General features: G+C 36.2%; 1 protein-coding gene and 1 non-coding gene across 2 annotated transcripts in view; one reads left to right on the top strand and one right to left on the bottom strand.

Annotated features, from left to right (window-relative positions):
- The window catches only part of Macrod2 (mono-ADP ribosylhydrolase 2), a 1,713,649-nt gene that overhangs the window by 140,938 nt on the left and 1,546,626 nt on the right, over nucleotides 1-26,085 (bottom strand). The window lies entirely within an intron of this gene.
- On the top strand, nucleotides 19,549-19,655 carry LOC122096176. Its single transcript, XR_006145267.1, has one exon. It is a non-coding gene; the product is annotated as a U6 spliceosomal RNA (small nuclear RNA).

The following is a 26,085-nucleotide window of genomic DNA, read 5'->3' as shown; positions in this document are numbered from 1 at the left end:
ACACACACACACACACACACACAATGAAAACTGCTAGGAAAACCAAAGTACAACTCTCATGATTTGGCCATGGACAGTTGTAGTCTTGTAGCCATTTTCAAAGCTGAAGCACTATGGTAAATTAAAGGCTGCAGTTCCAACCCAGGACATACATAAGTAGAAATAATCTGGATTCCCATTCAGCCTCAGCTTAAGGTTTAGATATTAAGTCCAACAAACCCCTGAGATAGCAGCATGACATTTAGATAACATTTTCTGTGCGCACTTGCTAAACAACACAAACATATCAGCACATAAAAATCAAGAGTTGAAGATAGGTCAGCTGAAGAAGGACTTTACTTTTCTTTAGCCAGATTGCTTCCAGAACAAAGTTCTATATGCCCAGACAGATTTATCTATCCAGTATTTGATTTTCCAGGCACAAAGGCTGGGGAATGACCAGATCACAAGAGACAGGGTTGTTCATAGGGTGGGGGGGGGGGGGAAGGAGAGAGAGAGAGAGAGAGAGAGAGAGAGTGAGAGAGAGAGAGAGAGAGAGCACAAAGTCAATAATAAAGTGATCAAGTCATAAGTATGGCAGGTCACAGTAGGACCAATATGGACAGGGGCCAAGGCAGAAAGGAGGATGGAGCATTGAAGGTTGGGAACAAAGTAGGTACAGATCAAAGGAGGGCTGGTATGTCAGCCTTAAGTCAGGCTAGACATTTAGCACAAATCCCTTCCATAGGCAGGTCAGGCCAGATGAGGGGCATGTAAGCTGCAGGTTCCTCACTCTAGACACTGTACTAATTCTTCCTCTGTTCACGTTTCCCTCCCGTAGTTCCTGCAACCAAGATGTCCCTTTGTCTTAGCCACAGAAAATCTTTAGCTGCTACTGACAGAAGAACTAATTCTACCCAACAACCTCAGAGATTCAGGGCTGACTTTTTCCTGTGATAGAACTTAATTCTTTGCAAATGGCACCTGTTGGACACAATGGCTATCAGGATCCACAAGAGAGTACCCAGATCAGAGCTTGAGAATACTCTCATTGAAATCCAGGGTGGTATTGATATTTTTATGGCATACATGACTGCAGACCCTTGTTCAGTAATATCTAATGTCTTTTTAGTTAACAAATCTCCACTGTAAATTTCTGTTGGTCCTAAATAATATCATGTACCTTTCAGTATAGTCAAATAGCCTGATTATACCCCAAGGAGTAAAAGTGCTATTATATTGAAAATATCTTGAGGAAGAATTCACTGTGTGTGTATATCTCCATATTTATAACGTAGGCAGATGATAGAGTTATCCTAATTTGCATAGTTTTATGGTTTGCAAATAGTGTGATACACATTATGTTATATTCTTTTTATAGCAGATGAAAGTCTGCAGTTCAGAGAATTCCATATCTAATATTGAAAACCAAGACCCAGGTCTTCTAACCCCAGATTTTCAGATTGTCTTTTATCCTACCAGTTCACACACACAGCATGAGGATACTCCAAGGTCAATGAGCAAAAAACAACCCAAATAAATAAACAAACCAAAAAAATCCCAAAAAGCAAAACCCAACTCTTTTTGTGAATTCTTCATTCATAGCCTTGATTGCCTTTTTCTCCTTCATTCTATGACATTATTGCTTCCTTACTCTTTTCTAAACAAACAATTGCTTGAGGCATGAGGTTAAATGCTTTATGGCTCCTTGAGAGTTTACAGTATATGAATGTACAAGAAAACTGTTAGTCATGAGATTTGATATATTAACACAAGCCTGGCTATTTAGGAGGCTTTAAGGGAGGTTGGATTACATTTACTGGCAGTATGTTCTGCCTGCCTTTTCTTGTTGTGTGCCTAAGTCTGTTCCCATTGATTTGGAAATGGTGATCTGGATTGTAGATGCTCAAGAGGGAAAAACTGGTCCCTGGTTTGATCTTTATTCACGTGATCAACTATGACAAAATCTTCCACAACCCTTACCTCACCACCCCTTCTTATATGCACATATAAGCTGTTGTATGCCTGGCATCTTCAATTATTCCCTGCAAATTGTTCCCATGGTTTGGTCACTTGCTTCTAGAATCTGGAATATGTTGTATTTCTACCTTGCATTTGCTTAAATTATTTTCTGAGACTAGAAAAGCTTTCCCTTCCTCTTTGCTTCAAAATTTCTTCCTTTCAAAAAGCTTCCATTATTCAACTTGTGTTTTAACCATATTCCTCTAGCCAGAATTCATGACCTGTCTTTTGAATGTTCACATTCACTTTCAAAAGCCCAGTTCTGGGCTTATCATCTTGTTGTGATTTTTTTTAAATTCATTTTCTCTGTTTTCTACCTATCACTTTAACTCAAAGTAACTTGGAACGTGACTACTGGAAATGCTATCTTTGAGGAAAAGAAACAAAAAGGAATGAATGGATGCTTATTGAATGCACAATCTTATTTATAAAGCATGAAAGGTAACATATAAATGTAGATTTCTTTTTTGAAAGAAGCAACTAAGCAGAGTAAACTTGAGAACTTTCTGACATCATTGGTAGGGCAGGTTGTTGATCGCTGGGATACATGTAGTCTTGAGATTGTAGACATCATTTAATGTAATTTGTGATTTCTATAACGTGTGGGAGTAATGTTGCTTCTTCTTTTATTATGCTTTAAAAAACTATGTTTTTCTTAAGCTTAGCTTGTTGCTGGGGTCTAACTGAAACACAAACTTGTAAAATAACAAAATTTGCAGTTTTACTTAGAAGTGGTAAATTTCTTGGGATAGAAGAGGACACTATCTTACAGCTAAACAAATTTGACTATTAGTTGAGAGGAAACGGTTATTCCACTGCTTTTGGGTAGTAAAAGCTACATTATAATGTTTTCTTAAGAAAAGTAATATCCTTCACATATAAATACATTTCTACTCTGTTCTGATATTCAGATATTTTCTTTTTGTGTGTAATAATCTGATGAGTTCCAGAAAATGTATTATACTCAAATATCACCATATGTACAGGTAACTTTTATAAACATCATTGAAATGCTTTCCTTTCAAGTAATATGCAAGTTAAACAACAATTTAAAAAGAAATAAAATTCATTGTTCTCTAAAATAATAGTGCAACATATATAAACTATTGGAAATCCACAGCTCATAAGGATTTTCTGAATTTAAATATGTCCTAATTAAGCATGTAATCCAGTCATTCATTCTCACCATTTATCCAGCTGATAATTAAGTATCTGTGCATTAACCACATTTTTAATGAATGCACAGACTATTGCTGAACTTGGGTATTTAGGACCACTAGTGCTCAAAGTTTTAAGTATAAAATAATAATAATAATAATAAACAACAAACCATAGTTTAGATGGTCCTTTGTAATGTACTCACTGCATTCAAACCAATGTGAAAATATTCTAGATTTTACATGTGGAATTATCTTCATCTAAAAAACAGATCCTAATTTTCATATTTATTCATGGATTTAATGGGCAGAGATCTCCTTTGATTTCTCTCAAAGCAAGTGCCTGTATATTTGCCACCTTGAACCTCTGCACTGGAGTAGAATTTACTGATTTTGAAGGTAGAAAATGGTTCTTCTGGCATACCAGAGCTATAATTTGGCTATCTGAGATTCCTCTGCTTTATTATAGGCTGTAGACACATATAATAAAAAAACCCTAATATAACATGAAATAATACTTTTTGTCTAGAAGAACTGCCCATATTGTTATACAAATAAAATAGATATATTTTTGCAAAACAATATTGGATATATACATATATATAATGATTAAAACAAGCTATCACTAACATATTAACTACTTTATGTCCTTACTTTTATTAGGAAAATACCATTATTCCATCATTTTAATTATATATTACATTATTATTAATTGCAGTATGCATCCAGAATGTATTCTTCCTGTATAACAGAAACTATTTCCAGACTCCCTTTGGAAAGGCTATTGGTCAACAAACATAGATAGCTCACCTAGCAGAAATCACTTGGAGAAGCCCCATAAGACTGTACATTCTGGGGTCAGCAACTTTGTCAACAATTCAAGCAGATAAACTTGATTCACCTCCAGAGGATCATGCTTCATATTCTTACATACCACATTGCCTATCATAAAATGCTAGTTCAAGGTAATCAGTACACTCAGATGCCTGTTCAGTTGATTATATGTTGATCACTTTATTAGATAGTAAAGTCCATCATTTAATTCTGTAGAACTTCCCCAAATTCCTTTCATAATCCATCTGCACTAGCAGAGGAGGGAAAAGCAATAAACTATCCATATGCTTATGAGTATGCTTATTATACTTTTTTTTTTTTTTTTCCGGTCGTGGGGCCTGAACTCTGGGCCTGGGCGCTGTCCCTCAGCTCTTCAGCTCAAGGCTAGCACTCTACCACTTGAGCCACAGCGCCACTTCCGGCTTTTTTCTTTTGGCTTATGTGAGGCTGAGGAATCGAACCCAGGGCCTCGAGCATGCAAGGCAAGTGCTCTACCACTGAGCCACCTTCCCAGCCCCTGCTTATTATACTTTTAAAGGTATATGTATAAATGTAAAATTTTCCTCACTTACTCTGTAGCTGATAATGCTATTAGACAGATCAAATCATTACTTAAGGTGGATTCTGAAGAGAAACTTTTGAAATTATCATCCATGTTTTATGCAGGTCAGTATTGTGCAGAATACCTACTTCTTTAATAAGAATACCATAGACAAAATATCTGAGGTGTTTAATGACCTTAACTAAAGAATTTCAATATAATAATCTCCCTTAATATTTATTGAAAAGACCCAAAGTCTCTATGTGAATGTGGCATAAATAATGCATTCCTTATTCTGAAAAATTAGTCTGAGGGCAACGGATGTTTTCTGAAATATTGCCATTGTATTTTTCTTATCTTGAAAAGTTTTTGATATAACTCCATTGACTGTCAAGTGAAGGTTATGTATGTGAAGCAGCTTTCAAAAATAGTTTCTAAAGAGGAAAATAATTTTCAAGAAATGGCTAAAGAATATTTCTACTATTTTTAAGACTATTAGTTTACCATTTACCATAATTTAACACTCATTAACCATGACAAAGATGATTTAATTGATTATTCCTTAACAGATCATTAGTACTAGAATATAATAATCCTGAAAAGAAGCTGAGATCTGAAGATTATTGGAAGCCAGCCTGGGATGGAAAGTCAACAATACATTTATTTTCAATTAACCACCAAAAAGCTGAGAATGGAGCTATGACTCAAATGGTAGAGGAAAGAAGCTCAGGGACAGCATCTAGGCCCTAAGTTTAAGCCCTGGAACTGGCACAAAAACAAACAGAAAAACCACTTAGTACTACAGAAGGGCTGTAACAAACACAGATGATAGAAATAAAAGCCACTTGATTAGGTGACAATTTTTCCTCTTCACTTTTTATAGAGAAATAATTTACAAGTTATCATACTAAACAAAAGTGGTTTAATCTAATAGTATGCCTTTGCTTATGCTTTGTAGAAAAACATCTTGATTTTGGAATAAAATAATTTCATAGTAATAATACTTCACAATGGCTTGGGATTCCCAAATTCAAAAGTACAGTCAAAGTTTTGAGTAAGATAATTTCTACTCATAAAATAATTGTTTTTCAGGGAAAATATGCTTCCATATGGAAATAGTTGTATTAAATAACCTTTGTGAGAATATACAAACACAATATTCAGGAGATACCTTATTATTATTATTTTCTATTTTACATCTCCCATACCTTCTACTGTTCCTCCCTATACTGAAGACTTATTCTCTGTGAAGACAGCACTACAGTCATTTGAAAGAGTATATATCGAAAAGCAACAGTTTCTTTAAATTTCAAATGACCAAAATCTCTGTAAAACTTATCATTAATGCCAATGCTTTATTCTCCCATATTTTTCTAATAATCTCATACATCTGAGTATACAACTGTGCTGCCTTATGATGAATACACAGTTCACTGGAACTGTTGGGACTATGGTTGGCTGATAGTATGGTCTGAATGGAGGAGAATTTTTACAGAAGATATTAAGTTAAATTTAAAGAGAAAGTCTGATAAAATTCATTAAAAATTCTGTGAAAGGGATAAGAACAAATTTGCAACAATAATTTTTATTTTTCTAGTTAAGTGTCAATGCACATAGTTCAGTATTTCCTATCGGTCATCATGGCACAAAGAAAAGACTGTTTGTTTTTAACACCAAAAAAGCTCTCTGTGCACTTTCTAAGAAATGGCAATTCTCAATAAAGGGTTTCTGACAGTTCTCATCCTAGTGAATGAATGCCATTGTTGATGCTATCTGTTACTGGTAATAAGCCAACTCAAAACTTTAGGTGCTTAACAGAAATAAAGATTTTTCTATATAATATGTGTAGGTTGAGTGAGGTGAGCTTAGGTCTCACTATTAGTCATCTGGCAGGTGAGTAACTTTGACCTTTGACCAGACTATCTACACATGGCCTTTCCAAGTGCTGTGGGCTTTTCATACCATGGTGACTGTATTTTGGAAGAAAGTGTTCTGATAACAAGCTTTTCAACACTGAAGACAGGAGGTCACTGTCCTCCTAAAGTCTAGGCTCTCATTAGAACAGCAATCAGAGGATCCTCTCAGGTAGAAAAAATTAAAAAGGCAGAGACTCCACTGCCCAGTGGGACAAGACAAGGAAACAGGGTTGCCTTTAATCTTTTAAAACCATCAGTTGCCGGGGTATGGTGGCTCAAGCCTGTAATCTATCAGGAGGTTGAGATCTGAGGAATCTCGGTTCAAAGCCAGTCCAGGCAAGAAAGTCCATGACACTCTTATTTCCAATAAACCACCAGAAAACTGGAAGTGGCTCAAGTGGTAGAGTGCTAGCCTTGATCTAAAGAGCTGAGGGATAGAGCCTAGGCCCAGAGTTCAAGCCCCACAACTGACAAAAACAAAAACCAAAAAACCTCCGTCAGTTATATATTTCTCATTTTCCTTTGAACTAAGATGATGCTAAGTGAAATGAACCCCAAGATAGGGACACAAGAGGTTTTAGCTTTGTGGCTATTGTTGTTAATATACTATGTGCTTTTTTTTCTTTCTTTCTTTTGTATGTTCTTCCCTCATGGTATAACTCCTGTTGTTACTGTATTTGATTCCAATGCCTGCATCTTGTATATACATTCTTCTAATTTGGGGAGGGAAAGGGAAATACTAAAATGCTGAAACAAGGATACAGGTTGACCCATTGTAACAATGAGATATACAAGACACTATGTTGAAAAGAAACTTTATAAATTGTGGTGGGAGGAGGGAAGAGTTGGGGAGGTGGGAAGGGAAGGAATGGTAGAGGAAAAATAAAGGAGGGGGTAACAATGCTCAATAGGAAATGTACTCATTACTTTACTCATGTAACTGTAATCCCTCTGTACAACATCTTTACAATAAAAATATATAAAAAAAGAAAATGATCCTAGGCAGTCACAGGTGGCATAGCTCACCTCAAAATCTGTCTTACAAATGTATTTTCTTAAAACGTGTAAAAGTGCAATATTTACAGATCTCTTTGTAACTATTTAGCATCAACTATTCTAGAGGCATTTCTTGAAGAACATACTCCTTTACTTACTCAACAAATATTTGTTCATACCAGACACAGTTTAATGGTGGATATAGTGCCAGGTTCCTACCACATTTCACTCAGCAAAGTGGAAGAATCACTGACCTTGCTAATTCCAAGATAGACTGTGGAAACTGCACAGTGAGTTCTGAGATTGAGCATGCAAAGGTGAAGGAAGAATACTTTTCTTTCTCTGATTCTGAAGAGACAATGTTCATTCAAGCTTACATTTCCCCTCTGATGCTAGTAAGAAACCAATTTCCTACATATCTTGATGCTAGTCTATAGAATTTTCTAATGAAACTTATTCAAGCTAGGTGAAATAACTCAACCTTACAACGTCTTATATTATTATCATTGATGTCTCATGAATGTCTTGTAATTAAGAAAATCAACACATATACTTTGGATGTCTGATTCATCTGTGACTCCAGCAAAATCACCCCAAATTCCATCAATTCTTCCCAATCTCTAGCTTGGTAATAGCAAGTTGTACAATTGATCAAGAAGTTCTACAGTCAATCCAAGTCTGTCATTGATAGCTGAGCTTATCATAAAGACCACCACAGCTACCTATTGCTCAGCAATTAATTGGATCTCTCTGTGGTTGATCCAATTACATTGTTATGAAATAACCAGACCAATCATTTTACAGTCTAGTTACTCCAGTTGTCTTAATGGCTGAATTGGATTGAGATACCCAGCGACCCTTATCAATGGCTTCACAATTGACCTGCAAATGATCAAGACAGTCAGTCATCCATGGCCAGTGTAATTTTACTAATAAAGTGGAGCTGTCTCTTCATATGCTTCAGGAGTACTAACAGGATTGTTTTCACAATAAGCCATGGCCCCATCTGACAGGAGGGCATCTTCTGACAATTACAAAGTCCTGTGTACATTTGGGACTGTCCAGGGCCTAGCCCAACTCTCCCATCTTCCACATAGAAGCTTCTGTGTTACTAAAAGATGCAAATCTGATTTAGTAAATTGCAGTCACAAACCAGGAATGTTGATAAAATAGAAACTCTTATGAATGTTGTGATGACGGCTATTTAATGTAAATCTTACTCTTCCTGCTCTCAAAAGAAATAAATGACCATTTTCTTCCTAGGCTGACATATTTGATCAAGGAATGAAATAAAAAAATTGAAGAAGTAATGCTTTTAAAAGCAATCTCTTCATTTGTGGACTATAAAACCTAAATTACAATCCCAGATTTTTCTAGTAGATGTGTCTTTTGAATGCATCTCTTTTCTGTTCAGCAGATATGAGTCTTACACTGCAAATATCATTTGTCCAAAATAGCCACACACACACACACACACACACACATACACACACACATCACAAAGCACTCACCTATTATTATTTTACATTTTCCTCCCTCTCTCTCGCTGTTTGAACAGCACAAATTTTAATGCATTCATTAGAGATATTTCACAGTTCACTTTTGCTTTGTCATTAGCAATGCTCTTTCAAATATTTATCCGTGTTGTTTCTAAATAAAACACATAAGCAAGCATTTATGAGGCACTTGTGAATATATTTGGAGAAGCTATTGTCTATAGGCCATAAGCCATTCTCTGCTGCAATGGATTTTTAACTCAGCACTTTATTTGAAGGTGTTACAGCAGAAAGCAATGTGTTGGCTGGTTCATGGCCTATGGAAACACTGGCTGAATCCTGTTTAATGAGCATTGTAGAATACTGAGAAGTTACTGTAATTCAGCATGTTAAGTTGTGACTGAAGCAGAAAGGGTGGCTTTCCTTCTATTATTTATTATAACTCTTGTATTCTTTCCTACTTTGTAACTCCCCCTTAATCTGTAAAATCTCCTCTCCTTCCTCCCTTTGAAGTCCCTACTGAATTTTCCAAGATAGTCTGCTATTTTAAAATAAATATATGAAAAATATGTTAGGTCTACCGGACTATATGTTTCTTTCACATTTTTTACTAATGCATACAAATTGTAAGTGGGATTTCACTGTGATACTTCAATATGTGCATATAATATACTTTGATTTTATTCACCCTTGCTTTTACCATTTCCTATTCTCCCTCCATCTATTCCTGCTTTTAAAGATATTTTGTGCATTTTTTTAATAAAATGGATTTTATTATGTTCTTCTTATGCATGCATATAATGGATTTCAATCAAATAATAAGTGTGGAATTTATTACTAAGCAAATAATAGCGAAACTAAATGTATTTAAATAATGCTTTCTTGCCAACACTGAAGCTAGAGCTGAAGACCTCACACTTGCTCCACTTGCTTGATCATGGCTAGCACTCTACCTGCTTGAGCCAGGCATTCAATCTTGCCTTTTGCTAATTAATTGAGATAGTTGCCTGGACTTTTAGTGTTAACATGGAAACATCATCTTCCTGGCCTCAGCCTCCTGCCAGAATTACAGACACCTGGTTCAATCATAGTTTTAAGATTTATTTCTTACATATAAAATAGCAAAGTTCATTTCTTAGACATCTTTTAACTAGTTCTTCGATTATTCTATAAACACACTAAAAGGCAGAACAGGAAACTGCAATTGGAACTTTTGCTCTTGTTATTGCATGCTACAAATCTTATTCAATAAAGATAATTCTTGATGACTTTAAACATGGTCTTACATAGCCCTAAACTATTCAAGAAAATGTCCACAAAAGAAAGGAAAATCCAATTATTCAAAATAGAAACTCAGAATGTAATATGTATCATTTGCCTTAGTGAATACTAACATAATTTTTATTATCGCATTATGTCCAATACACACACACACACATACACACACACACACACACACACACACACACACACACACACACACACACACACACACACACACACACCCCAAATTTTAGGTCTGCTCTCTAGTAAACGTCTGCCACCAAGGCACAGAAGTGGACTACAGAATTCAAGTTGGATTATTCTCACTGGCTGGACTTTGTTTTAATTTGTGCCATTATCCTGGCCAATTGACTTGACCTACCTGTCCCCAGTTTCCTGATCCTTAAATTGTAATCTGATGTTTTTGATGATTAATGAGGATACTCATTTCCCCAATGCTTCTTGACTAAAAGTGACAAGGCATTCATGCAATAATTATGTGACAGAATTTCAGTGTGCTTCATGTGTTTTCCAATGCCTTTAGACCAAATGTTCTAACTAAAAGTATAACTCAAGTCTTGACACCACACTGAGACATGCAGTATTGTAAAAAATCAGGCATGCTTCATCATACATATAAATATGTATAATTCATCTCCACGAGAAGAACTATGAGGGCCTGGATTTTATTTAGTGTAAAGATATGGCCAGGCACTGATGGCTCACACCTGTAATCCTAGCTACTCTGAGGATTGTTGTTCAAAGCCAGCCCAGGAAGGAAAGTCTGTGAGATTCTTATCTCCAATTAACCACAAGAAAACAGAAGTGGCATTGTGGCTCAAGGTGGTAGAGCTGAAGAGCTCAGAGACAGTGCCTAGGCCCCTAGCTCAAGCCCCACAACTGACAAAATAAAGAAGATATCATGCTTGTATCAGGGTTGGAAATGTATTAGTAGTGCCTCATACACTTCCTGATCTTCACATGATTGTACTCAACTGGAAGAAAGGGTTGGAGGGGTCACTGGTGGAAGTACTTGAGCCTCTGCCATTTATGCTTCAACACACGGCTTAGCTCCTCCTAGGACAGAGAGGCATGTGATGGATAGCATATCAATACATCTGTCCAAAGAGTGATCTTGCTGCTTTTAAAATTAATAAATTAAGTTTATTGTATATGACACATGTAGATAGTAAATTGATAGTATAGTGAAGCCACTAAATGTATCTGTCTCAGTTAGTGACTTTTTTGTGTGTGCCAGTGGTGGATCTTGAATTCAGGGCCTGGGTACTGTCCTTTAGCTTTTTCACTCAAGCTTAGTATTTGACCACTTGAGCTCAGCTCAACTTCTGGCTTTTTGCTGGTAAATTGGAGATAAGTAGGAGAAAACAGAGAGGGGGGTAACACTGTTTGAAAGGAAATGTACTTATTACATGACTTATGTAACTGCAACCCCTCCATACATCATCTTTACAACAAAATACATTTTTAAAATAAAAAAGGTTAACCCCTCTGTATGGTATCTTCACAATAAAAAATTAAAAACTTAAAATAAAAAATAAAAATATAAAAGGTCTCACGGACTTTCCTGTCCATGCTGGTTTTCACCTGTGATATTTAGACCTCAGCCTCTTGATTAGCTAAGATTACAGGCATGAGCCATCTGTGGTTGGTCTTTAGTGATTATCTCTGCCATCTACTCCATAGAGACTAAACAATCTTTTAAGAACTTCCATACCAGGAAGTAGGAAGTAGAGGTAAGGCTCAAGTGGTAGAGCTTCTTTTATAGTTAATTTCTTCCATAGCAAGCACTGCTAAAATGTACTTATTTAACACTACCTCCAATACAATATAATTTTATTAGTTGTGTTTTTCAGTTTGGACATTAGATTTCTAGACTTAATCATTCTATATATCTGCTGCTTTTTCATTTCCAATCCTTTCCTCTAGCAAGTGCAGTTTTAATCTCTACCTCTAAATATCATCTTTTTAAAAAGAAGAGCGATCATAATATACTATACAATATACTCATTTCACATACCACAATATCCTCCAGGTTTATCCATTTGGGGCAAATGACAAATCTTCTTGATAAGAAATGTACTCACTACCTTGCTCATGTAATTGTAACCGCTCCGTATGGTATTTTCATGATAAAAAAACTTATTAATATTAAAAAGTTAATATTCTGTGATGTATGTACATAAACACCAAATTTTCTTCAGCAATTCTTCCATAGGCAGACTTGTAGTTGATTTCCTTGTCTCACCTTGTTGTGAATAATGTGGAGATAAAGGAGAATATGAAGTTATATTCAGCAGGTAGTTTCATCTCCTTTGAGTTTATATGCAAAGGAAGGATTTCTGGATTGCATGCCAGATGGGATTTTGACTTTCTATTTTTCCAGTTACTAGTTTTGTGTACCTTGGATTTTATTTGTCCACTAATTATTTGTAGAACTGGCACATGGTACTTCTAGGGATGCATAACTTTAAAAAAGCCATAGTTTCTGACTTCACTGAAGGAATAAATAAGTTAACAGGTGGTTTCATTAAAGAATAGATGGTTATGTGGCAGAGTCTATAAGCATGGAACATTGAACCAGGAGTGTTTATCTAGGAGACTAAAGCCACTCTTGGAGAAGAAAGAGACGAAAAACCCACAGGAGACAATATAAAACACACATCATGCATCCTGAGTCCTGAAAACAATAAGCAGGACTTTTCCAAGAAATGCAGGAAGAGAGAAGAACCTTCAACATGAAAATCTTTGAGGAAAATGAAAGCACAGTTCCTTGAAGAAGCATAAATGGTTCAGAAGTTAATTAGTACGTGGCATTTAAAATAAAGAAATTAAGACCAGAGAAGGGGCAGAGTCAGGCCAGGTCTCACTGAAATGCTTCAAAGTTATTTTCTGAGATCCACAGAGAACATGAGAAAGAACACATCCCACTAAGAACAGCATGTTTTTCTTTTTTTGGGGCGGGGTGCGGGGGGCTGGTCCTGTGGCTTGAACTTTGATCCTCAGGCCGTGGCTTAATGTTTTTGCACAAGGCTGGCACTCCATCACTTGAGCCATGCCTCCACTTCCCAGACCAGCAATTCTTCAAAGATCACTTGGCCTCTATGTAGTGGTTAGTGAAGATGCAAGAATAGGGATGGGAGATTGTGAAGGAGGGCCTAGGAGTGGTCTGAGAAGGGTAGGATAGTATCCTAAGCAAAGACACAGGCATTGCAGATGGAGAGAACCCAGATGTGGGAGGTATTTCAAAGAAGGAATTAACAGAATTTGATAGATTCAGGCCATGGTGAAGAATAGTGTGTCAGAAATGAGAATCAGAGCTTTAGCTTGGATATTATGTACTGGCGTCATTAGACATTTTCTAAACATGAACAACATGTTTCAGGGGAGAGAGCCGCTTTTCTCAGCAAAACCTGCCACAGCAGTCTGCTCTGAAGAAATAACTTTTTAATAGAATTCATTTAGAGAGTTGGTCAATTTGGAAAAAGATTCTAATATTTTTTAATGAACCTGACAAGAATGTTTCTGTCTGTCTGTCTGTCTGTCTCTCTCTCTCTCTCTCTCTCTCACACACACACACACAGACACACACACAGCATTCCAAATAAACACAGCTTATCTTTTCAATTCTTACAGCTGAGTAATGAGCTTTATAAATTGGTTTGAAGAAAGATACTTTTTATTAGAATTCTGTCTTTGCTTTGATTAAAAGAGGACTGAATACTTGAAGCCCTGCTTCTCCAGCTGACTGATGGCTTTAGTATGTGGCATGGATTACCAGATCAAACGTCAACCAATAAAATTCTATAACAAGAAATGTTAATTGAGCCCACACTGTGTGAGAATACACTTGGGAACATACAAAGGCTCCAACTTTGCTCTCAATGAGCTCCATAAGATAAGGTAATGAGCACTGGTTTTTCTGAGACAGGATAAGCAGGTATTGAACATTCATGGCAAGAAACATGGTACCTCATTTAAGCCTTTAGAACAACGTCTATGCCATTAGAATTTATCAATTTATCACTGTCAGGTTTTTAATGCATCTTTACAAAATTCCCTCATCTCTATAGGTTCAAGTCCTTATTCCAGCAAGGCCACAAGTTCATAGAAGTCCAAGTTCTCATATACCTCAGTTCTTTGCGGCTGAACTTACCATCCTAATACCTAACATAGACCCAGGGCAATGGAAGCTCTGATCTCTGGAGGTGAATAGAAATAATGGTAGATCACCAATCACAGTATCAGGCATAAGTTTGTCTGTCAAGTATAAAAGGAGATGAACTAAAAAGAGTTCTTAACTTGAAGGTCTCTGATTATAGAGTTCTATATACGCCTAGTAAGTTTAAGTGAGTAACTGCAATGTGTGTGTTTCTATGGCATGAAAATGATGAAAATCAAGTTTTTGTTAATATTATAAATCAATGAGCATTTGAGGAGTACAGGTCAATGTTTCACAAGTAATTAGTTGCAATAAATAATCTGATTTACACATATTCATGGAGAAGCAAGTTTTAGAACAGTCTTGAAATTGAGTAGATTTGAACTGGCAAAGAAAAGTCATTGCAGGCCAGAGTAGAAACCCCTTACAAGAAATACTATATGCTAAGTGGAAAAGAGATTGGATTATCTACCAGATTTACAATACATCAACATATTGATCTTCCAGCCATCAAATCTTCCCACAGTACTTCAACTATCCCAATGAACAGAATGTTACTGGCTACATATACCCATGTATGAAATGATAATCAAACCCTCAATGTGTGAATTGATCACCCCCAATGTCTCAGCCTCTGCTCCCAATGAACTCTGCAAGATAAACTAATAAAGATAAATTTTATTTGAATGAACAAATATCAAATATCTAGTAGGAAAAAACACGATACTTCATTTAAATCATTAGAAAATGTACCTTTATCAGAGCATACATAGAATATGTATATATATTCATACATGCATGTAAAATGGGCATACCTATTATATGTATATTTATGTAGAAATCTATATATACCTGCATGTGTATACATATATATAAATATCCATGAAAAAGAAAGACAGCTCTATAAAATATATACTTCTAAATAAAAGTTATATCAATAGATGTATTTATATCTATATTTAGATATAGATATAAGTATATATCTAGATATATATCTATATCTATATATCTACATTTATATATAGATAGATATCTATATATAGAGGTATGTTTCTTAAATATATATCTATCCTATCATTTATCTATCATCTGTTATCTATCACATGCATGCATTCATGAAATAGATATATCTCTAGATTCAGATACACCTCTCAATACATTGACACTGGTATATCTGTATAGAGGTATGTATCTCAAGGAGCTAGCTACAATCTATTATCTATATTTAGAGAAACTATGAGAGGAAATAGCTTTTCCTATGGTTGAATGTGAGCTTGATGTATTAATTCCTCAGGTGTTCAGATTAAGTATTTACATACATTCATCCATACATATATTCTGTTCAAGTATTTACATACTCTTCTGTTTGAGAATCTAGTAATGAGTGAATGCAATGAAGAAAACAAACCATGTCAATATCTAGAATCCCATCTTCCAAATGAAACCAAACTGAATAAAAGGAGGAAGAAAAGTTGTGGAAGTTGATTGCAAACGTAAAAGTCAGTCTCGCATAAACATCATAAAACAGATAATTGAGGAAATACTTTTTTCTAGGAAATCTCTGCCTTAGTTCCTTGTTGGCTTAGTAAACAATTTTAAGGCTGTCAGGTATCTGGACAAGCACTGCCATTTATTTTTTTTACATTACTGTGTTCATGGAGACATTTCTCAAGTGACATGTTTCCTATGTTTTGTTTAGTCTCTATCACTTATTGTCTGTCTAGGTACAGGGACAGTTAAGAGAAGGAGGCGTCTAGAATTATCTTGGGAACACCAGCTACTGCACAAAGACCTGGAGCTCTGTTTTGTTTTAGACTATATTTTAAGAAAGGGGAATTGTGGTTCCAGTTTTTAAAAAAAAAACAGCCTCAGTTGAAGTAGGTCACAGAATTTTCTCCTTGAGGCAAATAACCAAGTGGAAACCTAATGGATTCATTATCCTTTAAGCTTTAAGACACTTTTGAGGGTATCCATAAAATAAATTACGTGCACTTTCTGAACACAGGCGAGCTCTCACCTTGCTGTACTTTGAGTGGTAAAATCTTCCCTCTTTCATATTCACAATTCCTAAGAAGTGAGTCACTGAACATTCAGATTCCTGTCTGGCACTGGAAGCCAAATCTTGTCATCTGAAAGGGAGTTAGGTGTCCAGAGTGATTGATTTTGCAAGTTGGTATAGGTGTTGAGTTATTCCCAGATGTGCTAAAAGGAATAATGCCCACCTCCTCTTCTGAAATACCCCTTTAAGCAGATGAATTTCAACCAGATGGCATGAGGCAGGACAAATTATGCCATTTTTCTGGACACAATTAAGAGTTGAATAAAGGTCTTTTCCAAGGCAGGGGCATAATCATCACACTTCATCTGATAAAATAGTTACTAGGCACCAATTATGTGCAAGAGCTCTACTAAGGCACAAGCTTTCACTTGTAGATTTAGCCTATATGCAAGATAACATCCCTGAAACGCTGAAGTATTGAGCTAAGCATGGTGATGCAACTAAATACAACAGACCTCTACAGAGGTCTATTGTTAAGACTTCTATAGACCTGCTATAATTCTAATGAAAAGAATCCACAGAAAAAGAGATAAAGTGCTATGAGCAGAAAGTGCAACTGCCTTATATTGGTTCTCCTAGAAGTTGAGCCTAAAACTTGGATGTAAATTCTGACAGTTAATTAAGAGATGATCTCAAGAAGTATGGAAAGAGTGTGGAATGGATACGGAGGAGGAACTATTAAATCCTATTGTACAATGGGCCATTGGGGCTAAATGTTGAAAGGATGTTAAAAACTGCCTGTAGGATCTTGATATACCAAGAGAGGAGGATCTAAGATATTTATACCCTGGAGGATCATTGGTTGAAGACAAGATTTCAATAGGTGTCAAATACTTGGCACTGACAGCCTACCACAGACCAGGTAACTTTTGCTAGCTGTAAAAGTTTCCACTATTAATGGATAAAAGCACAAGAGTTTTTAGATAGATACCAGTAACATGAAATTCACTGGACCACTATGAAATATTAATTTTTAAGTAATTTGAAGATGGTATGAATAACATCTTTGTGACTGTTTTTCTTCTTATCTGTCCTCTATTCTTTCTTTTTTCCTTTTTTTCTACTCTGTTTTCCATTGGTTACAGTTATCAAGGCAGAGGGACTAATCTTTCTCTTTTCTACTTGTTTTATACTTTGTTATGATTATTTTATTTTCTGCTTGAGAATATTCCTTCCCACCCACTTGGAATTTTAACTTTCAAATATATTGCCACAAACAACATGAATATGGAAGACAAAAACTTGCAATTAAAGCAGCTTGTAAAACAAGCATTTTTTTTACAATTGTGGAATATGTGGCCAGTTTCTTTCCCATGTGAACATTATTAGTGTATTAGCAATATCAGTGTACTCTAATAGTCAAAAATTGATAACATGTATAATTCGACTCAGATGGCTTGTGACAAAGAAAAACACTTGCTTCAATTCCTTCAGTTTTTCATAAGAAATCGATTGACCTGTAAATATAACATGACTGGACAGAAAATTTGTCATTTTCATGAACTTTCAACACAAAAGTGATACTAAATAGTAACAAGTCTTGTAAGCAGCAGTTTGTCAGATGAATGAACATATGGTAACATTAATGTTTTAGGATTGTCTGGGTAGCTTTGAGTCTAGTTGATTGTGTGTGTGTGTGTGTGTGTGTGTGTGTGTGTGTGTGTGTGTATGAGCCAGGCTTGAACTCAGGGCCTCTATGCTGTTTCTTAGTTTTTATGTTCAAGGGTAGTGCTGTACCAACTGAGCCATAGCTCCATTTCTGGCTTTTTGGCTGGTTAATTGAAAATAAGAATCTCATGGACTTTTCTTATCAGTGTAGCTTTGAATCCTCCCATGTCAGCCCCCTGAGGCGCTAGGACAAGTTGGATTTCTTAATTTTTATGGTTTCTGCAGTAAATGTTATGTTCTTCACTAAAGACATAAAACGTAATAACATACATGGGGAAAATGGAGCCTTCTGCACAAAAGAGAAATAAACCAAATAAAAGAAGTGTTGAGATATTTTACGTAATATAAATCTGTTTACATTCTAAAGGAATATATCAAATGTTCTCCCTAATAGTATAACATTTCTCCATTCTATTCATATTTTTCCATCACATTAGTCAGAATCAAGTTCTAAGCCTCTTTGTTTCAGCTTGTTGTAAATAATGTGAGCCTAAGAGGTAATAATCTGTGGCATGATGCCCAATCAAGCCCTGATATCTTTCTGACACTGAGGAGACAAAAAGAAAGCACACAAGGTTGCTTGGCTCAATAGTGCAATTCTAATCACTGAGACCTAGTTTCTATTTAGTCATTCAAACAGATGTGTTTGAATATCCTGCTAGAACTCTATCTAAAGAAGACTAATCTTTGGAACTAGAATATAGACATTTAAGAATTGATGATTCCTGTATGGATACAGACTTTTCAGGTGAGTTATTTTTCATTTTTTATATGCACTATGCTAGATATTTCTTTGGTTTTCCTTGATTACTTCCAATGTTATCTTTATTTCTACAAGGTCACTCCTGGGCCTCCTTTATAGTCAAGATGGTATTTTTGTACCATGAAAGGCTTTAGAGCATGACAGTTTATTGTGCAGATCCATCCTCCATATTAATTCAAAGTAACTATTACAGAGCATCAATGGAGCATGAATTATTCCTATACTTTTATGTCTCAGTATAATCTAGACAACCTCAAATATTGGTTGGTACATGTGAAAAATTGACAAGGTGGATGACAACCACTGATTTTGTTCAGTCTATAATCTAACGAAGAGCATAAATATGGAGCTCAACACACAAAGCATGTGTCCTTTCACAGAATGCTTAGACATTTGCATTCCTGATATGGTCCAAATTAAGCTCCTCATGCAGCCATCTCCTATGAACTGAAGGGATTCTGCATAGTCTCAACATCACTTCATAGTTCTCTGTGCATGCCAGCCCCTTCTCAATCTCCAGACCTCTTCTGTTGTTGGTGGTGATGGCCATGGGGACTTGAACTTTAGGGCCTGGGTGTTGTACCTGAGCTTTTTCACTCAAGGATAGTGCTCTGCCACTTTGAGCCACTTCTGCTTTTCTGGTGGTTAATTGGAGATAAGAGTCTACTGGACTGGTGTTCACTTCGGCAGCACATATACTAAAATTGGAACGATACAGAGAAGATTAGCATGGCCCCTGCGCAAGGATGACACGCAAATTCATGAAGCGTTCCATATTTTTTGTATGATTCATCTACATAACTTTGTTCATTTATATAAATAAATGTCTTAATGGTTTCTTTATAAAAAAAAAAAAAGTCTACTGGACTGGCTCCAAACTGCAATCCTCAGAACTCATCCTGAGTGGCTAGGATTACAGGTGTGAGCAGCCAGCACCCAGCTTCCAGACCTCTTTTGTCTAGAGGAAAAACTCCTTGCTATTATCTGACTAACTCCTGCTTATCTATCAACTCTCAGCTAAGGTACTCTTATCATTTAGGGAAGTTCTTTACCCACTTAGTCTATACTAGATATCATTCTACTCCCCCTCTCTTTGTCTTGAAATATGATCATTCATATTATTCATCCATTCAGCCATCAAGCGTTTAATTTATAAGGGTTTTAAGGTGCCTGGAAAAGATGCTAAGTATAATATAGATTGTGCTCCAAATTCTACTAAGAAGAGGTAGATAATAAACATATTTAATGTAAAAGACAATGGCTTTACTTGGCTGCTAGTTCTATAAAGGAAGTTAAATAAGGAATGAGTTCCAAGGTCCAAGGTCACTATTAAAAGTATGTGTGTAGTGTGGAGAGGTCACATGTGGGCTACTTAAGATATAATTGTTAGAGAAGGCACCTCTAGAGCCAACCTTCAGTTTATTTTCCAATATTCTTAAGATTTAACAAAGGGTTGCAAGCTTGGTACTGGTGGCTCATTCTCATACATAATACTAGCTACTCAAAATGCTAAGATCTAAGGATCCCAATTTGAAATCAGCTAGAGTAGAAATGTGTGTAAAACTCTTATTTCCATTTAACTGGCAAAAAGCCCTAACTGGAGTTGAAGTTATGGTTGTAGAGCTCTAGCATTGAGCCAAGTGAAGACTCTAGAACTTGACTTCAAGAACCAGTACCAAGCCTGGCACTGGTGGCTCAAGACTGTAATCCTAGATACTCAAGAGGCTGAGATCTGAGGATCATGATTCAAAGCCAGTCCAGGCAGGAAAGTTCCTGAGACTCTTATCTTCAGTAAACCACCAGAAAAACAGAAGTGTCACTGTGGCTCAAGTGGTAGCCTTGAGCTGAAGAGCTGAGGGACAGCGACAAAAACAAAAAACAAAAAACAACAACAACCCCCCCCAAAAAAAAAAACAGTACCAGGGAAGGAAGGGAAGGGGACAGGAAAAAGGAAAGGAAACAGAAAGGGGAAAGGAAATGAAAGAAGGAGGGAAAGAAAAGAGAAAGAAAGGGAGAGAAAGGCAAAAGAGAAAACCAAAAATGAAAGAAATGAAAAGAAGAAAGGAGGAAAGAAAAGTGAAGGAGGGAAGAAAAAAGGAATGAAGAAAATAGAAAGAAAGGAAGAAAGAAGAAAGGAAGGAAGGAAAGAAGGAAGGAAGGAAGGAAGGAAGGAAGGAAGGAAGGAAGGAAGGAAGGAAGGAAGGAGACTGTGCAGTGAAGGTAGAGCGGCAACAGAGACCATATTGCAGAGGATTTTGTGGGGTACAGTAAAATTTTATTCCAATTGTACTGGGATATTTACACAGATTTTAAAAGGTAGGAATAGGATAAAAATGTTTTATTATTAAAAAATCCTCACTGATGCTCATTGAAGATTATAGATGAGTGATATTTTGTTAATTGTCATGATCTAGATCTCCCTACTATATCAGTTTTGTTGATGTAGAGTATTTGTATTTTGCATGTACCTTTATATCTCCAGAGTTTAGGATAATGGCTTATATATTTTAAGGTTTCACAAGGCATGGGAAATGGCTAAATGGCTAGTTCCAGATGGAGATAAAAATGATGTCATCTCAATGATCCTTGTCCTTCCTGTCCTTTCTCCAGTGCCAAGTCACTGGATGTTCAATTAATTTGTTCTCACCAACACATTCTTCCACCCAGCTGGCTTCATTAGGAAACAGATAACTAAAATATGAACCCACTAATTAATAAGTTATAAAATGATTTGCACAGTCCATTATTAACTTGTCCCAAAGACGTTTTCATAAATTATTTACTTTGTCAGCAAAATTTATAGTTTTCAATGCATAAGATATAAGTCAGACATTGGGAGACCTCACCAAATAATAATTGTTTTCTTCCCCCAAACCTAATTTTCTTTTTTTTAAACCTAATTTTCTTAATGAAACAAGAGTTACTGAAACAAATAGGTATAATAGTGCTGTAAGTAAAATAATAAGCTCAGATATCCTGGCATTTTCTAATTTGTAAGAAAATAAACTTAATTAACTCTATCATCTATTTATGCTGAATCCAGATATATTTTTAAAACTTTAATTTATGCAATAAGCAGTCAGTTTCATTAATTAGATGAGTTTATTGGCACCATTTTATATCACATCCACAGGTATGATGATGCTCTTGGATGAAATACAGCAATGAACATATGAATTATAAGAAGCACAGTTTCTTCATTTTCTCATGTAGTGAAAGAGAAAAATCAATCCAGGATTTTCCGTTTCTTATTTTCACAGCTGTTTTATGTATATATTACACTAGCAACATGTATAATTTAAATTTTCAAATAGCCACATTCAAAAAGTAAAAGGTAAAATTGAGTTTTATATTTTAACTTTTCTAATGGTATATGGTTTTGAACTCAGGGCCTTGCACTTGTACTCTACCTCTTGAACCATATCTTCAGCCTTGGTAATTTTATACTTTAGCTAACCCAATGTACCTATTACCATTTCACCCTAAAATCACTAGAAAATTGCACTTATTTACATTCTTTTCTTGGCATAAGCATTTGAGATGGACTGTGTATAGCATCTCAGTTTGAACTGACCTCATTTCCACTGCTCAGTGGACACATATGACACCTGAAGACTGGGATGGATGGTACCACTTTTCATCTCCACTTCATGTACTTTGCCTTAGAGAAGGCTGGGAAGGTATGTGGGTGTTGATGTAAGGAGGAGGCAATTAAATACATGTGACAATGTTAAATACAAAACTGGAATGATCTATATCCGTATTCCTATTTCAGTCACCAAAACTTGGCCTCAAGAAAGCCTTGAGGTAGTCATAAGCATTATCAAAGCTTTTATTTCTGTTTTAATAATATAATTTGCTTGAATGCAAAACTAATATAATTTGGTTGAATACAAAAATAAGATGTGCATGTTACTTACATCTGTTTGATATATCTTTTATCCATTCATTTATGACTCCTAAAACCCTAGTCCTAAAGTATTATTATTGCAGTGAGTCAGTGTGACAAATTGTGGTGCCCATACCAAGTGGAAAGAAGCAAAGCTAAGAAACCTCATCAAAGTAAATAGTTTTATTGATGGATTGATTGATTGCAGTGCTGATGACCAAACTCAGGGTTCTGTACTTGCTAGGCATGTACTCTTATGCTGAGCTAAATCTTTAACCCTGGTGGATGTATTTTTGTTCTATACCACAAATTTTCTGGAAGCGTATGAATAATACTGAAAGTTCTGTCCTTAAGAAAACTCTAAATAAATGTCATGGCCTTCTCCATTGGTACATCAGTCACTTAGTTGGGGCCAATGGACAAATACAACTTTGGCCTATTTCTGGAGTAGAAAGGACATAACTCAAAACCTGCCACCCTAGGAAATTATTGTTCTCTTGGTCTTTTGACAAACTTCCCTAAATACCTCTTTCCATCCTTTACAAACTTCTTATATTCAATGGAAGAATTAAGGACATAAAGTTTCTCCTTTACCTGGTTTATTCAACTAATGGCATATTGTTTTTAGCAGTTTCTAAACGGCCCAAATCACATCATTCTAAGCCTCAATACCCTGGATATTTTGTCAACAAGCTGAAAAGTAAAAATTCAAATAGCTAAAGGCATTGTAATCAGTAAGAAAAAAAACTTACTTAGAGTGTAGAAGGCTCAACTTAGAAAAAAATAGAAAGTTTGTACTATGTTATGTTTCCTTAGTTATCAACATTTATGACCACAGTATTTTCTTCCTATTAATAAATAAATGCATAAATAATCACCAATAAGCTAGACACTGGTGGACCATGCCTATAATCTTATCTACTCAGAAGGCTGAGACCTAAGGATTATGGTTTGAACTAGTCCAGACAGAAAAGTCTTATCTCCAATTAACCATGAAAGAGCAGAAAGTGGAGCCATAGGCTCAAGTGGAAGGGCACTAAGCTTGAGTAAAAAGCTCTAGGACAGGCTTAGAGTTCAAGCCCCAGAACCAGCACATGGACAGACCCATACACACATTGTCAATACACAATACACGTGAATTCTGGGCTGCTATGAAAGCCAAGGGAGTTATGTGGAAAGAGTAGTCTATTGACTTTCAGACATTTGGAAGGTGTCCAGAGGCTTGGAAAGCAGGGCAAAGTGACAGATGGTAAGTGTGAGTTCACTTGTACTATCTGGCACAGGACATTTTACTATCTTCACTGCGCCAGTATAAATGCAGCTGCCACTGGATTGGGTGTAGAGAAAGGCCACTGATTGTTAAGTATTCTAGTTCTTGCATATTAAAAATGTAGATCTGATCTATTATTAGAAGGTATACTATTAAGACAAGTCTACATTTTAAAGACGAGTCTATTTTTATTTACAGAGGGGGGGGAAGTATGTGTTTGAGAATTTCATTGCAGGTAAAAAGAGAGAGAAAAAATTTTATGTGTTTTGGAAACTGGAGGAAAAAATCCATAAACTCATATGAAATACGGACTATATGTCTGAAGGTTTCAGAGGGTCTGTTCTTTTGGAGAAATGAGTCCCATTCTGATGAGCTATAAGGTTGCTTTAGGAAATTCTCAAGACCAATAAATATTACCTTGTAAGCAGAGGCTACAAATTAGACATAGATCAGAACTGCCAAGGGCACTGCTGTGCTCACAGTGCTCCAAGAAGGTTATTTTTGCTTTCTTTCTTCTCCTCACTTCTCCATTGCCAAATCACTCAATATCAATCCTCAGTTAATCTCCATCACAAGTTTCACATATAGTCCTTATTTTCCTTCTTACTTCTTCTCTACAAGTCTCAGCTCGGTTTGGTTGCCTCTAGATGAGCAAGTAATAGCAGTAATGCTTGTTCCCCTAGGTTCCATGCTCTCTTCCAGCCATGCCCACCTCTTGATGTGAAGCTAGGATATATGAGGATCATGGTTACTTATCAATAACCTATCCCTCTTCATCAGCCCAGAGTGATTCTATGTCATGGCTTATCCTAGGCAGTTACTGAGCCACTTGTGTTACATCTTACATGTGTTACATCTTATCTTCCTGGGAACCGCTTTAAATATACCTTTAATATGCTTTAAATAGATGAGAGTGTCCCAGAAACACACCCCAGGTTTTATAGGAAGAGACCATAGGAGTAATAGCAGAGAGGTTGGAAAGTAAGGTTGGAAAAGCAGGAAGAAATGATTGCATTGCAGAGTAAGTAACTACTATAGGTAACTAGGGATCATCTGGTTGATAAACTGTGAGAAATGGCATAGGAAATGCTCAGAATTATACCACAAGTGATAAGAGGAGCAATGGGGACATGGGAACCAACCTTTACTGTTCATTGACTAAGAGCCATTCACAGGGGTTAGAGTACTAAATCTTGGTTCTTCCTACTTGTCTCACATATGGAATAAATGAGCTGTGATAAGGAGCAAAGGTCTCTGGGGAAACAGTCATGGAATATCATTGTTTGAAGCCAAGGAAATGTCCTCATGGGATTTGTGAGTGCCAGAGATTTGGGTGAAAAATGACATCTTTCTCTAGGCAGATGCTCATTATCTAGGTGCACAGTTTAACAGAGTGAGTTGAACCCTCAATATCCTCTCAGCCCTGGGCCTTTGCACAGTAAACAATCTGAGCAATGCCTCGCAGCCATCCTAAGTGAATGCCTTCACTAGAACATCACCTCAAGTCCATTCCAGCCACAATCTTCTCTCCAATTAACCAATGTTCAAAACTCAATTCATAGAACAAACACATGCTTTTCATCTCATTTATTCCCCTGGAAAAGCTTCTCAGACTCTGAGTAAAACTCACATTCCCCAAAATTAGTTCAACCTATTCTTTGGGTACCACCTCAACCTAGATGGTCACCAGATAATCATTTGGTTATTCTGCCTATTACGGAGTGACTTCATCCCAACACATTTTCCTGAAAATAAAACTGTAATTTAGGAAGAACATGAAAGGCAATGAAATTTCTAATCCCAGAATGACCACTTGCTTGGCTATTTCATCCAAACACCAGCACTTAGATTTTAATTTATTTGTGTGTCAGCACTGGGCTTGAACTCGGCCTTGAGCTCTTGGTTGGCTTTTTCACTCAACACAGATGCTCTACTACTTGAGCTACAACTCCGCTTCTAGGTTTTTGCTGGTTTAATTGGAGATAAGAATCTCCAGAATTTCTCTGCCTCGGTTGGCTTTGTATATTACAGGCATAAGCCACTAGTACCCTA

This window comes from Dipodomys spectabilis, unplaced genomic scaffold, assembly GCF_019054845.1.
Source record: "Dipodomys spectabilis isolate Male_0828 unplaced genomic scaffold, ASM1905484v1 ptg000365l, whole genome shotgun sequence".
Lineage (NCBI taxonomy): Eukaryota > Metazoa > Chordata > Mammalia > Rodentia > Heteromyidae > Dipodomys > Dipodomys spectabilis.
This window is presented reverse-complemented; position numbering and strand designations above follow the sequence as displayed.